Source organism: Pavona decussata, unplaced genomic scaffold (assembly GCF_977016875.1).
Source record: "Pavona decussata unplaced genomic scaffold, jaPavDecu1.1 SCAFFOLD_92, whole genome shotgun sequence".
Lineage (NCBI taxonomy): Eukaryota > Metazoa > Cnidaria > Anthozoa > Scleractinia > Agariciidae > Pavona > Pavona decussata.
In genome coordinates, this window is record NW_028145509.1 from 2291849 (window position 1) to 2304198 (window position 12350).

The 12350-nt window shown below is 37.2% G+C and overlaps 3 long non-coding RNA genes across 4 annotated transcripts; 2 read left to right on the forward strand and 1 right to left on the reverse strand.

Moving 5' to 3' along the window:
• Positions 1-38: 38 nt before the first annotated feature.
• On the forward strand, positions 39-2186 carry LOC146473840 (uncharacterized). The gene is made up of 3 exons (XR_014866319.1): positions 39-520; positions 573-1722; positions 1830-2186. It is a non-coding gene; the product is annotated as an uncharacterized LOC146473840 (long non-coding RNA).
• Positions 2187-4111: 1925 nt separating this feature from the next.
• LOC146473841 (uncharacterized) lies at positions 4112-6478 on the reverse strand. Of its 2 annotated transcripts, XR_014866322.1 has the most exons (4): positions 6366-6478; positions 6196-6235; positions 5052-5187; positions 4112-4156 (listed from the first exon to the last, which is right to left on the reverse strand). It is a non-coding gene; the product is annotated as an uncharacterized LOC146473841 (long non-coding RNA). The 2 variants fall into 2 exon arrangements; XR_014866321.1 differs by lacking the exon at positions 4112-4156 and having other exon boundaries at positions 4267-5187.
• Positions 6479-6573: 95 nt separating this feature from the next.
• Positions 6574-11183, forward strand: LOC146473842 (uncharacterized). Its single transcript, XR_014866313.1, has 3 exons — positions 6574-6838; positions 8936-9097; positions 10359-11183. It is a non-coding gene; the product is annotated as an uncharacterized LOC146473842 (long non-coding RNA).
• The last annotated feature ends 1167 nt before the right edge of the window (positions 11184-12350 follow it).

The window sequence follows — 12350 nt, forward strand, 5'->3', positions numbered from 1 at the left end:
GTGGTGTGCGTCACGAGATTCGACTAATCATTATTTGATCAATACACTGTAAAAACTGACTAGTTAAAATGACTATTTTAAATAGTCACGACTAATAACAATGGTCATTTTAACCATTCCTAACAGTTGAAATTGTCAACAAATTAAAATAGTTAAAATAACCTTTAATAATAGGTGTTTTAACCATAGAGATTAGTCATTTAACTCTGACTATTTTGATTAGTGTAAACGACCAAAATCATTAGTCATAGTACAAGGGTTTTAATTTTTTTCCGCTTTTTTCCGTGTTCTTCGGGAGGTGTATCTTCAATTACAATTTCCATGCCTTCTTCTGCTACACTGTCTTCACGACGCACGACCGGTTGATGAAGATTGACTTCTTTATGCGCTCTTCTAAGATGGCTTTTGTTGGCATGCGCGTTCTTGAAAGTGCGTTGGCAACCAGCGAAATCACATTCGGATGAAAAAGTTAGGATTACTTTGGTGAACTTTAAGCAAATGACTCAGCATTAAAGCCATTGTCAACGAGTAAAAAGTGGAGCACCTAAGTTTGCGCGCCATAGCGCGCGTAGCCGTAGTTTAGTGAGATAGTCCTGACGGGTTTCCCGCTTTTTCTAAGGTTTTCCCGCCAAAGATAAGATATTCACGTTGTTAACACTACTATTCGGAAGTTACAATATACATCTGTGAAATATTCCGGTTGGTTGTAACTGATACATGATATCTAAATGAATAAAAAATTACTGTTACTGAAAAAAATACTGAATGTTTTCCATCCTCAAGATCACCAACAAACTCTGATAATGATCCTGACAATCGAAAACGAACTAGTGGGTTTTTTAAAATAACATTTAGTCCTTCTCATAAGTGAAATAGGACTGTGAGAGCTAAATTAGTGCTCTGTTTACACACAATGCAACCCACTTGGCGATAATGGTGTAAATAGAGGATTATTTAGTAAGATAAATGCATCCGAATAATATACAGCCGCTTCCTCTGTTCGTTTCTTTGGCTGTGGCTTTCCGTAACCTAATATGTTTGAGTGCTTTTGCGATCAATAAACATCGGTCCCTAGCTGCTTGACAAGATTACACTGAACTGAGTCGTCCTAATGTATGATTTTAGGGCGATGGATTTCAGCCAATCTGTGTACCGGATCTAACGCCAGTGGTGATTGCAGTCGGCACAGTGCTTGAAAGTTTTTTTTTTTTTTTTTTTTTTTTCACTCCGACCGGGATATTCGGGGATTATGAGGTTAGCGTGGGAACCGGCGCTAGTAGTGACACTTTTCAATTCTTTTACTGATTTGTTGAACATCTCGGCCTTGAGCTTTGAAGCTAAGTTTTGAATAGAAATCGGCTTTATCAAAAAACCGCACAATCTCTGAAATTTCCTTTGGTATTAACCAAATGACACTTTAACGGAAACCGCTTTTATTTTTAAAACAATGAACTTTTGGTTATCAAATAATGCTGTTTGGTCACGTAATTATATATAATGAAAGTCCCTTTGTGACATGTCATTCTTATGACTTGTACTGGCCAAGTCTTTCAGTTTGTGAGAAACGTCCATCCGGTGAACATTCTCCGCTGTCGATAGAGGTTTTTTCGTCCGTTTTTGTAATGGCATCAGTGCGTGATCTGTCAAAAGATTCCACCATGGAGGACATAATGGACTTTTTAAAGGAAAGAGAGTTTCATGAGCTGATAGAAGCATTCAAAGGTAAGCCGAGTTGAACTATATCCAAATGATGTCCACCTCTTGAGGGTAGTACATACAACAGCAAATTTCATTATTGCCTCTTTTATCGTGTTTTGACCCAAATGTAGCTAACGAAATAGACGGAGAAGATTTCTTTGAGTTGGATTATTTGACGATCAATTCCATCATACCGAACCTGAAAACAAGAAAACGTTTCATCGCGGCATGGACAGAGGTGACGCACGTGGTAGGTGGCTTCTCAGTGTTACTCAAGTTTTCGTTTACATACATAAAATGAGAAGTTTTCCGAGAGAGGATCTTTTATTTCTTGTATATTTAGAATCTCTCTATGGATGAATTACAGATCGTAAAAAAAAATTTCCCGCCTAAAAGCGTTGGGGCATGGCGGTCTGCGGCATTACTCACATTATTACGTGGTTACAAAGCCATGCCTGGTTACATTGCTGCAAGCAGACCAAAAGTCATCATGCAGGCACGGCGGAAAAACCGCTGATTGGCTGCTTATTTCGCGGGTATTTTTACTATCCGCTGACCTGTCCGCAGCGGCTCAACAAAGCTTGAAAAATTACAAAATTTTCACTACTATAACTCAACAGATACGGCAAGCAATGCAAAAGTAATTTAATATTCATGAAATACGATTCCTCGAAAAGGAGTATCGCAGTTTTCATAACTTTGGCAGTAAATTAAAGGCCTCTTTTCTTCGTCGAAACACGCGACCTTACTTGACTGAACGTCAGGTTCTCGACGGTGAGCGCACAACACAAAATTTAAAAACTTAAGAATGTTTTGGAATACTTAAGGCTATAAAATGAGGTACACAAACGTTAAGAACAGGTGAACAAAATACTGAAGGCGAAAAAAAATCGCGAAAGGCGAACATACACATTTTCATATTTCTTTCCGTCGGTGAGCTCGAGGCACATCGTACGACAATGCATGGTCTTCGTGCAAGCCATCTCAGTTGATCTGAGATCTGAACAATACAACAGCTTGAGCAATCACCTACGATGTAAACCCATTACGAGTTCAAATTAACGGCAAGAAATAAAATAAGGTTCAATAACCCTTTCTCTTCCGCGACAATTTGCGGCTCTTGCATGACCTTCCATCGTACGACGTCCGGTTTAAGCCCCGTTTAAGCCCGGGAATATCTGATGCCGCGGGTGTTTACATTTTTCCCGCCACAATCGTTCACTAATTTTAAAAAAGCCGGCAAAACAGCCCTTTCAATCCGACAGTCCGACTATCTGGGATTTTTAACTTGCGTAATGGGTTAAATAAGCGAGCTGTAAATACCCAATTCCAAATGGAAAATTTGTGCAAGTACAGCCCCAGTGTTCCGGTACACTTGGCCTAATAACTGGCCAAGAAGCAGTTGTTTGTGGCTTTACAAGGTCAGTTTGGCTTCGCCGAAACCATGTAAAACGGCTTCAAGAACGAAATGAAACAAGCTGCTGCTTTAAGGGTGAAACAAATTGTAGTAACAGCTCGTACTTCACGCCCTGTCCGAGAAGGTTGACCAATGTTTTGAGTGAGTTGCCTCACTACAGCCTGGGTACATTTCTGTGCAAAAATCACCTTGACTTTCTGGACCAGGATCCTTGGGTTACCAACCATGAACTGTACAAGCCTCCCGAGAAGTGAAAGGTACACACTAATTGGAGGGAAACGCAAAGGGAGAGGAAACTACTCTCACTGGAAGCAAAAATCCAAAGCCAAGAAGAGCAATTAAAACTAAAAGCGAAAAAAGTGAAAAAAACTGTCGTGGAGGCCAAGTGAGTGGCTGCCCAGCTTCGACTTATGGCTGGTCAGCTAGACCGCTTGGCCGACCAAATTTTAGACCATGTGACTACATCATCATAAAAAATCACACTGTGAAAACAATAAATTTTAATCAGCAAGCATTCATTAGACAAAGAAATTTGTAATAAATCATGTAACAGAACTGCCATCACATGTTATTGTTCTCAGTCTTTAATCACTTTCTTCAATTTGTCATTTGCTTCTTCCTTGCCATATCCTGTGGCATACATGCCAACCCACGGAGTTCAAAAATCGGGAGACGTCCACAAATCTTCAGGGCCAGCTAGCAGAACCGTGTCAGCAACAGCGAAGAGCCTCCGCGGGCTGTGAAATTAGGGCTATATTTAGGACTTCAGTGGCGGGGGGGGCAGGGAACTTAACTGTTCTACCGTAATTCCAACATTTCTTTCTCGTTCAACGAAAACAAACAAGCCGTAGTCAGCGTTCACTCATTCAATAAGTATTCAATATTTATAGTGGACGTAAAAAGCGGGAGATTTTTGTACCAAAGAGGGAGAGTGGGAGATGAGGCAAAAAAGCGCAAGTCTCCCGCCAAAAGCGGGAGAGTTGGCATCACCGCTGTGGGGGATTTGCCAGTCAATTTCCTATTGAGTAATCTTTTAAATCTCTAAAATAAAAGAAAAGAAAATAGTTTAATCAACCAGTAATTATTTAAAACATTTAGTCCCAAAAAATTTGATTTTAACCATAATAGTATAACATAAAAACCCTATTAATATAACATAATATACATTGATATATATCGATTTATTTTTTCCTTTGTATTGGATGAGTAAGGTGAGATAGAGTTGGTGTTTGGTATGTTTATGGGTTTTTTTAACCTTCTTTGAATAGAACTATTATGAAACTTACAAACAAGATAAACATTGGAAACTTTAGCAATTTTGCAGAGCAAGAAAGAGAGCTAGTTAAAAACAAGAAGGCACTGCATTATTGCACAGCTGATATCAAATCAGAATAATATGAATACACAGACAGGAAGGAAAAATTGTTTTTTCATAGTGCCATTGGGGCTTCTAGATTATTACAAGGTTGTCAGCGGACCAAATAATCTGCATCATTGACAAGCAAGAAGCGGACATAAGTACCAGAGCAGGCTGCATTATCGACCAACATATGCCAAATATGGTTATAGAGAAAAACATTGGGTAAGAGGGCAATGGATTTTCAAAAGAATGTAAACTTGTTGACAATGCTTGTAATATATAGATACTATTTAGTTTTATTTGTTCTTTCTGCAAGCTCTAGATGTGGACCTCACCCCACTAAAGCCCTCTCCAAACTCCTCTTTTAATATTTAAATCTGCTGTCACTGAACTGATGCGTGGTTTTTGAACTGGTTGTGTGGTTATTGAACTATTGAATTTAACTGAAAAGAAAATCTTCTAATTTTAAGGTCTACTGTCACTGAACTGATGTGTGGTTTTTGAACTATTTGTGTGGTTATTGAACTCAAGAAAAAAAGGCAGATTTATTTCAGTACAGCAACAGAAATTCCAAACCTGCAACCTCCAACAGATCTGAAGCAGTAACAGTAAATGTTCACAGTGGCCATGTGTGTTCCACATGTGGAAGGGTCTGCAGGACCAAAGGGGGGCTGACCCAACATCAAGCCACACACAGATAGGTGGTGTTTGCCTGTCGAGGCATGAGAGCAGTAACAATGAAGATCAATCTTCCTTAGTAATAAAGGCATGAGCATAAACAGAAATATAAGAACAACAAACATTAAAATGTAACTGTCAATCAGTTTAACCGTGCTGTTGTCCCAATTTGTTGTAACACATTGATCTGCGACAACATAGCAGGATTTAAAATATTGTTTTAAAGTTGAAATTAATATGAACTGGTACTGCCAATGTAGCTGAACTTTAATATAAATTTGCAATTTATTTTATTGTAACATTTAGAGGTGTATAACTGCTACTTTTTAAACTTAGTGACACTCACATAAAGTGATTGATCTACTGATAAATAGACATTTAATTCTCGAGTGGACCAACTTACAATATGTAGGTTATGAACACCATTGATTTGATGGAACTTTTGTCGATTCCAACTACTCAGCTTAAGGTTTCATTTACAAAATTCAATTTACATACATATATTTTGGATGTACAAAGGAAAAGAACGTAGTTTTCCCACGATACTTAAAACTTAACTTAACTATAAATGCAACTGAACTGTAAAAAAGCCTGTCTTCAGGTCAGAAAAGTTTTGCTAAAGATTTATACATTTCAAACTCTTTGAAAATCAAGCCATTAGTTTATTTCAATATTAGCAACAACAACAAAAAAAGCGAGTGTATCTATCATATCAGATTCTTTTGCGCGCCATTGCAAAATGTATTTTTGAAAAGAACCTATGAACAACACAAGCTAGAAAATATATTCAAACGAAAAATAAAATGACTCACTGATACCCGGGATAAACATAGGTTGGCTGCGCTTTTCAGACATTCACAACATGCACTAAATATTAAAATGAAGCTTATAGTGTCGATTTCGTCGCTTATTTAATTGTGAAGCTTATGTTAAGATGGTGAACGAAAACCAAACGGCCCTGTTCCCAGAAGCAAGTCAAGATATAACAGGCAATTTAATGCCCGAAACTTGTTAATAAAGTTGGAAAGAAAACTTGCTTTACCTTTCAATTCTTCTGTGTCAAGTCATCTGTAAACCAGTAGCTGCAGCAGAAAAAATAAATCATGCAGAGTCTGAATGAACACGACAGCAGAACAACGGCTCCAACCGACAAAAGAAAAATGACGCTCGCAGAAAGCGATAAAACCAGGATAAGACTTGCAACATACTTACTTTTGCTTAATCCGCATTCACTACGAAAAGTATAAGTCCCCAGATGGGGAAATCCACAGTGATCATCGCAGTTCGAGGCAGTGGTTTGCGATGTCCATACCTTTTCGAACTCATGTGCACCTGCACATGGTCAGCGGAAAGTGTTAGAGCATGCTCTAAGTTAACGGATGTTTCAGCCAATCAGCGGTTTTTCCGCCGTACCCATCATGCAGCGATGTATAAACCTCGAAATATGCTTCGAAAAAAAGCGATACAGAATTGAAAATCTATTGGAGATTAATTGCATTTGAACTATTTAACTTGTCAGTCGATCGTGGTGTCTGTATTAATTTATCTTGTTTTGTTATTTGTATTCTTTTTGCAGACTTTTGATGTCAATAGTGTTCGGCAGCCCGTTGAGAAAACAAGAAAAGTCTTCGAAAAGTGCCAGCTGATCATTAAAAAAGGGAAACGATAAAGACACGGAAAGCTTGGTAGGTACTTTCGTGCTGAAAACGGTACTCAAATTTGCATGTGTTGAAAGAAGCCCCGCTTGAAACCTTCCGACATTGCATAACACAATCATTGTTATTCACTGAAACTTTTTTTTTCAAATTTTATATTCTGTTGAATCAACAATACCTGAGAAGAAAAATTCACATATTACTTAGTGTCAAGTTTGTTTTCGCCCAACTGAGAAAAGCGTGGCTCTCTTGTTTTCGTACTGCACATATACACCTTGTAATTGTGTGCTTAAAGAATGCCTTGCTTGTCCCCTTGCCATCTGGCGGTCCCAAAAAATTGGTGATTGTTGCCGGACACTTATCGGAAACCATCAATTGGGAAAGATAACACGAGATCCTTCAAAATATAATTGATTGATTACCACAGTAAATTGTTGTTTTTTCTTTTGGTACATTCAATGTAGGGTTTTTCTTGATAATTTGTGCACAAGTTTGCTTGTTCAGTTTTACTTTGATTAAAATATGTCATGCTTAAGAGAACATGAAAAACAAAATTGACCAGAAGATCTCAAATGGATATTTCTCACAAAAAAAGAGAAATCAGTTTATAACTTTTATTTTGAATTACTTGGAGGACTGAATTGTTGATAAATGAACTGAATGTTTTTTAAGTTATTTTTATTTTGTTTGATATTGTGTACATTTATGTACATGACTTACAGTGAATTTGTATAAAAACTAAAGTGTGATAAGGGTTGAAAGGCTGAACTCCAGCAGAAGCCATAGTTTTGTCAAGGCAAGATTTAATTGCTTGCCTACTGACAATTTCCTAGCTGAGGTTGTCCCTCGGGTCAGCCTTGCTTGGGCTATAATCTGCAGCCTATGGGTTCTTGCTTTCTTTTTTTACCTGGCTCACATTTTTATAGAATAAATTTCCATCAGTGATACCAAATTCAAAATTAATTTTCTATTCCAATCAATATCTTGCCTGATTCTAAACATTTGAGCTGCAGCACCACTCAGAAGAAACCTGCAGTCAACATTTCAGTGCTCCAAGAGTGGAAAGAAAAAGAGAAAAAGTAGGCAAAGGAAGAATCACATAAATCGAAAAAAACTCTCAACATTTTTGCAATCCAATGCAGCAAAGAAAGTAAAAGAAAAAGTAATTGACCTTGAAAATAACTGTAAGATCACCAAGCAAATAGCAAATGGCCTTTTTTTATAAATGGAGGAAAACAAAAGAAGAAAATAATAGACTTCTATATTTTGCTAGCGGTACATTGAAGGACGTAGACATTCCAAAAACCATGATTTATTACGAAGAATTTGCTTGAAGTAGAAGAGGACAATGTTCTAGGAAAGGGCACATTTGGGAGTTGCTTTAAAGGTAAATATAAAGGTATAGATGCCTGTTTGAAATTTTTTTTAACGAAGAGCGTTTTGTGAGATCCATCTTGATCAATGAAGCAAAAGCCATGTTAAATCTTATTCCTCACTCTAGTTTTCCCCTGTTTTTGGGAGTTTGCATGGAGAATTTATTGGCATTAATAAGGAAAGTGTAACTTTAGATGACTTTTCCAGGAGACTTAAATCAGTGAAATGGTTAGAATCATGTTCACCAGATCATTTATTACTGACAATGATTGAGGGGCTGCATGCAATTCACCTTTCAGGTTTTATTCATAATGACATGAAGCCTAATAATGTTATGGTTGATGTAAGAGGTCTTCATTATAATGCTGTTGTCATTGACTTTAGAAAAGCATGCCCACTTCACAAAGGAATATTTTACAAATTACCAAATAAAATGGAAAAGCAGAAACATTTAAAAAGGTATCCTCACATGGAACCTGAACTGATAGCTGGTGATTCACCACAAAATGTTTTGACTGATATTTATTCACTAGGCTATACAATAAAGAAGGTTTTAACTGAAAAATTTGGTGACAGTGTTCACCACCTAAAAGACATTTCTTTGAGTTGTATGAGCTGACAGGTTAGCAAATAGACCGGGCCTTGATTATTTATCAAGAAAAACAGCATGTTGTTTGTATGTTAGTAAGATAGGTGTCCAAAAATAAATTGTTATTTGAATTCTGATTGTGTTTTGTCTGTTTCAACACATAGTGGGAACCTGATGTTAAGCAAGGCTTAGCAAAGGGCTTCCTCTCGCCAGGCAGAACAACAAAATTCCCTTGTTCATCAGTTATGCACTACAATAATGGCCCAGACATCAGTTTTGCACTTCAGTGAGAGGGAGCATGTTGCCATGCTGTTGGTACAGGCCATGTAAGTATTTTTATAATTCCAGACCTTTAGCCCTAATGTTACCAGACAAATTTTCCTTTCTGATTTTCACACATTGTTTCTAAAAATAAATTAGACTTTTATTTCTTTGATGATGATTACCTTAACCCTTTCACTTCCTGGGTAATTTAATAATGGAGACGTGTAATGTAGCACCAACATTTGAGTGTGTAAGCAAAATCCTAATCATCACATTGGCCTTTAACAGTTTGCACTCAAAGCTTTGCCAACTGTTCCTTTTATTGCAGTCTTCACTCAACTTAGTCTCCCTCGCAGCCGTTCTGTGTCTTATCAAAAATGCTCCTCCCCACAAACTGCTGCTCACGTTCCAGCCACATTCCTTTCCCGATTTTAGCCAATCACAGCTACAGTTCCACTTACTGGAACTGCCTCTCACTAAATTATCTCTTGACGACTTGCTTAATCATAGCCCGTGATTTATCGTCAGATGATAGATGTATGAATCACGTTAAGCGCTGATGAAAATAGTCTTATTGATATCGGCGCTATATAAGTTTTATTATTATTATTATTATTATTATTATTATTATTATTATTATTATTATTATTATTATTGTTTAAATAGCCCACTTTGAAAAAGAGTGATGGTCTGGGTCGAGAGTAGATGCCCAAGCGATTGCGGGAGGTTTGGGGGACGTTGCTTATTATTATCATCCCCCCCAAACAATCCCACAATCACTTGGGCAGTTACTCTCGACCCAGGCCATCACTCATTTTCAAAGTGGGCTATGGGGTTGAAGTTACATATTTGTGCGACTCCCACTGTGCATCCGTTGTGTTGATAAAAGCCTTTTCAGTTTTGCTCTTACAAGCGTGTCATAAAGCGATTTTCCTTTTGTATATTTAGAGATTCTTCCCTTTTGATCAAAATGCAATGCCAGCGCTATGCGTAATGGTGTTTGTATTGATTGCCAGGGGGAAAAGGAATAAAGATAGGCCTGTGCGACTCCCACTCGTGTATTTTTAGCCATGTTCAGTTATAGTGTTGCTCTAACGAGTATGTCTTTTAGGGAACGCCCTCTCTTGTATGAGATTAGTGGCCGTTCCTTAAAAATCTCTCTGAGCTTTGGTTGTTGCTCTATTAATGCCATTTGCTCATAACGATTTCCTTTAAGTTTGGCACTGATGGATGATGTTGTGTTACAAATGGCTGTTTGTAATTGGTGATTGTAAGTAATGGCCAGGATTTACAGTCACAACAAATCATTTTTTGTTGTTGCAGAATGACTCAGATTTTGGGTGCAGAAGATGAAATAGCGGCAACAACAGCACCCCGTCTCATTTCGACGGGGGCAACTGTTGATGATATCCAGTCACTGGTGTTGGCAGCCGTAGGAATGGTAGTCTGCCGTTTCCAAAAAAATCAACATTTCAAGTGCTGTCAACACATTGATTGCAAGCTACTATAGCTTCAATGCTGACTACCCAAAGGGCCAGGGTGGTCATAGCAAGAATGTTTATTTATTTCTTGAGTATATTTTAATACCTGAGTCAAGACGGAGCAGTCACGCACTGCCGTTAAGTGTTAAAGCAGTGGTAGGCAAGATGAGTAGAATGGCATAGAAACCACTCCACTTTCTTCCATAAAATTGAGTCTGAGATTGGCCAAATGTATGCAGTTTGAGATATATTGAAGAACGTTGAATTTTAGCAAGTTTACAATGGAAAAAGTAAAACCTTTGTGCATAATTAAATTGAATTTTTCTGGTGAGCTGAACCAAGTGACAAAATGCTTATATCCAGCAATTCCTTCTACTAAACCTTGCCACTTAGGTTTCAACAGAAAGAAGTAGTTTAAATTGTTCAGTTTATATTATGTGAGCCAACAAGTAGATATACATGTACACTATTCTCAATATCATTATATAGTTTTAGGTTGTTTATTATATGAATATTAGCAGGTAAAAGAAAGAAAAAAAGTTCACAGCCGATATATTTCTTGTAGATAAGATGTGATCATTAATTTCCCTTTCTATGGAACCATTGTTTACTGCATATGTATATATTTGACTGCCTGTTCATTCAATAAAGATGCATGTAACCGAAATTGTTTGCCAATATGATCCATTTAAATGTGTTATTTTAACTCTTTTACATGGGTTAAATGAACTATTTATTTGTGGTTAAATTAACAATTTATTGTAACCTATTTTTTTTTAGTTAAATTAACTAACAATAACTAAAAAGAATGGGTTCTCTCAGATGCACCCCGGGTACTTTTTTAAATGGTTGAATTAACTAATTTTGGATGGTCGCTAACTAAATGAATTACGTTATTTCAACCAAGGATATTGGTTATTCTAACTCTATAAAAAATGGTTAAAACTAATATTTTTAGTGGTTAAAACAACATATATATTGAAGTAAAAACAGCTAAACAAATAGGTCAAAATGACCTAATTGATAGTTATTTTAACTTATTCTAAATTAGTTATTTCAAACCAAAAGAATCCAGTTAATTTAAACCTTTTTAAATTGGTCAAACCAACTAAAAAAAAAAGGGTTCTGTCAGATGCACTTTGCGACAATTTTAATTGGTTGTTTTAACTAGTCAACTTTTACAGTGTAGTTTTCGCTTCCAGGAGCAACAGTCCGGAGAGGTTAGCCTGTTGAAAATTTCGTCGTTAACGAAGTCTGATATTTTTTCCCTGAAGAAATTCGTTTTGAAGTTAGAGGAATAAATTGGCTTAGTGCTGGTTAGATTACTTTTCAAGCTGAAGCGTTTGTTCGTGTTTGTAACCATTTCAAAGGCCGGATGACCTCTAACCTGTCGCCATGTTGTTTTAATCGTTGATGTTATTACTTTCCTTGAGGCTAAAGCTACTTACTGTAGCCGGGTTTGGCCAAGTTTTTTGCTCGTTAGGCCAGCTTATCCTTTCAACTTAAGAATTTTCGGGGTCTACCCGGATCTACCCCTTATGGTTTTCCCGTTTGAAGCCGTTGAACTAATATATAATCTATGAAGAGATCGTGTAAACCAAGACGCTCAACCCTCGGGAAATCGGCTAGAAAAGCCAACGGACGAATGTTGTTTTTCTCCAACAAATCCGGCCAGGAAGGAAATGAAGACTTCTTTCACTCTAAGATGACAAAGCAAGCTAAAAATGGGTAAAAAACAATAAAACGTAGACTGCAGGCAGTCGTACTTTTTTACTCAGGTCACGCGCGCAAAGTCACATGATGGCAAAACTGTGCAAATTTCAAAAGTGAACTC